General features: G+C 40.5%; 1 pseudogene; it reads left to right on the forward strand.

Annotated features, from left to right (window-relative positions):
- The first annotated feature begins 636 nt into the window (after window positions 1-636).
- Window positions 637-1,801, forward strand: LOC109693647 (S-adenosylmethionine synthase pseudogene; annotated as a pseudogene).
- The last annotated feature ends 1,562 nt before the right edge of the window (window positions 1,802-3,363 follow it).

Here is a 3,363-nt window from a genome sequence, read left to right on the forward strand (position 1 = left end):
TGCACTGGTTCACCTTATCTCTATGTTCCATAGGATCAATGCTAGCACACACAATGGATCGCTTTATAAGAGTAGAATCAAAGGCAAAGGGCTCAACATATTGTGAGCAAGTAGCAGAGTTACTTTTCCCAGACAATGAGAAGTCACACAGTTATTTTACACTTTGACCAACTTAGTTGACTATATGACTATGACTTGCTACAGGAAATGATACCAATCAGGAGATGGACAAACCCTGCATTGTAGCACACTTTGCAAGAATATGAAGGAACAATTATGAACTCCAAGGACTGCCTCTCCCAACACAAAAGCATGGGGGAGAAAACAGAGCTATAGTGGAGCAAAGCTGTTATATTTATACAAGTAAATCAGCATTATTAGCCTGAGTATATATTGATAAATTAAACATACATATTAGAATCTATACAGCAAACACTGAAAATTAAACTTTAAAAATATATTTTAAAAGTCCATGGTTATCAAGAGATTGGGGAGAAGGAAACTGTCTATGGATACAAGATTTCTTTGGGGGCTTGGTGCTACCAACCTGCCGAGAAGAACACCACCTTCAGTTTACACATTTTGTAGTCACTGCCTTGCCACTGCTCAATGACACTTTCTCTCACCACCACCAACATGAACAGGCAGCTTCAACTGTTTCCACAGGCATCCATTGAGGAGGGTGTGTGCCTCTTCACCTCAGAGTCTGTGGGGGAAGGCACCCCCCGCATGACCAGACTCCCAGGTGCACAAAGATTTGATAAAATTTGTAGCAAGATCAGCTGTGCTGTTATTGATGCCCACATCTTCAGCAGGGCCCTGATGCCAAACTTGCTTGTGAAACTTCCTAAAACTGGAATGGTTCATCTTGCTAGGGAAATTACATCTAGAGTTGCCATTGACTACCAGCAAGTGGCCCGTGAAGTCATTAAGTTCATTGGATATAAGATTCTTCCAAAGGGTTTGACTACAAGACCTGTAATGTACTAGTTATCTTGAAACAAGTCACTAGATACTTCTTGAGACATTCCGTGTGTGGTTATGCCACTGATGAAACTGAGGAGTATATACCTTTAATCATTGTCTTAACAAACAAGTTAAATGCCAAACTGGTGAAACTATGCTGCAACAGCATTTTTGCCTTGGCTATGTTGTTTCTAAAACTCAAGTTACTGTGCAGTATATGCAAGATTGAGTAGGTGTGCTTCCCATCAGAATCCACACAACTGTTTTATCTGTTCAGCATGATGAAGCTTGTCTTGATGAGATGAGGGATACTCCTAAAGAAGAAAGTAATCAAAGCCATTGTGCCTGCAAAATCTGTTGACGAGGATACAATCTAGTATCTACAGCCAAGTGGCAGATTTGTTACTGGTAGGCCTCAGGGAAATGCTGGTTTGAGTGGAAAATCATTGTGGACACTTAGGGCGATTATGAAACTCATGGAGGAGGTGCCTTCTCAGGAAAGAATTATACAAAGGTGGACTATTCACCCGCTTCTTCTGCACGTTGAGTGACAAAACCCCTTGTTAAAGGAGGTCTATGCAGGAGGTTTCTTGTTTGGGTCTCTTATACTATTGGAGTTTCTCATCCATTTTCTACCTCCATTTTCCAAAGTGGTACCTCTCAGAAGAATGAAAAAGAGAGCTATCAAGATTATGAGGAAAAATTTTATCTTTCCCTAAGAGTCACTATCAGGGATCTGGATATAAAGAAGCCAATTTATCAGAGGACTGCAGACTATGGCCACATTGGTGGAGACAGCTTCCCATGGGAAGTGTCCAAAAAGCTTAAATATTGAAGATGTTAGCCATCCCCTCCCCACCCCCACACACAAACTTGTTGGCATAGGCTACAGAGAAGCCTTCAAGCTCTGAGAGAAAGGGCTTCTTTCCCTAAGTTTCCCTAAGTTTCTTTCAGCTCCTGATCAGTTGCTATCACTCTCTAGTAAATGACATGAATATTAGCTTTTGAGGGGGACTGTGAGTTGGGCTTGCTATTGTGTCCAAAGTACTTGTTCACCATTATAATGAATTTAGTGTGCACAGGTGATCCATGTAACTGCCTAGAACAAACGACACTGGAGTAAATAGTGCTTTGAAATTATTTGTGCCCTATGATCCAGCCCTCTGAAGTCCTAATTGCATTTATTTTCCCACAAGATGCTGAAAATGTCCTTGTAAATGCATGTAAAATACTTGTAGTTTTGCTGTAGACTCTCTGGCAATACCATAGCCCTATTGCATGAATTTGTAATGTCTTGAGCTCTTACTAAGCATATGAAGCTCTCCTCATCCTCCTTGATCCATTTCTAATTATGTAGCTCTTTGTCAGGGAGTGTTCCCTAGCCAACCCATCTTGCATGTAGTAAGTTCCAGTTGAAGCGCTAGCCTGACATTAAACAAACAAACAAAAAAGCGACAGTTCTCATTAAACCATTTCCTTGGTCCTTATATTCTTAATTGACACCTCTTTTTTTGCAGGGGAGGGGTGGAGGTTTGAGACAGGGTCTTATTATGTAGCTCAGGCTGGCCTCAAACTTGCAATCCTCCTCCCTCAAACTCCCAAGTGCTGGAATTACAGAGTTGTGCCCCCACATCTGGGTTAATTGCCATCTCTTCAACAGCACCAAAATCTTTCCACTTCCAGCTGTCTTTTGGAGGAAGTATGTAATAAGGTTTTTATTTAGTAAACCAACCCTATGCATGATTCCAGCACTAGCCAAACATCACCAACTCCTAGTCTAGAAATCACAGGATGGTGAGTGCTTATAGACTGCACTTTGGTACAGATAACTTTTTTCTTTATAAGACACTGTAAGGTAACGCCTTCCAGGCTTTTAACTTGGAACTTTCTGAACAGCCTGTGTAGGTACAGAGAAATCAGCTTCCTTCAGAGAGCAGTGCTTTGTGCTGAGAGGAGGAAATGCCTTCATTCTTGAACATTTTCTAATTGCTTATTTATTGTATTCTGGGGTGTTGTGTAAGTGCAGAGATGCCATTACCTCAGAAAGCAGCTTTTAAAAGAATTTTTTCCTCAACACCATGTTTCCTTTGACATGTTTCCATCAATCCCAGGTTGTCCAAGGTGTTCTACAATAAAACCTTGGAGTATACAGACAGGGGATGCAGCTGTGTTAACAGAAGGACACCACCATCCCCAGCTTTAACTGTACCCTTTTAAAAGGTGAATTTTTTGGTGTGTAATTATATCTCAACAAATGAATTAACACATTGATTTAACACCAAAGAAGGCAATGAAAAGGGAATGTAGGGGGAAAAAAAGGCATAAGACATACAGAAAACAAGAGCAAAACAGACAAATCTAAACATATCAATAATTATACTGAATATGAATGAAATA

The sequence above is a fragment of the Castor canadensis genome, chromosome 7 (genome assembly GCF_047511655.1).
Source record: "Castor canadensis chromosome 7, mCasCan1.hap1v2, whole genome shotgun sequence".
Lineage (NCBI taxonomy): Eukaryota > Metazoa > Chordata > Mammalia > Rodentia > Castoridae > Castor > Castor canadensis.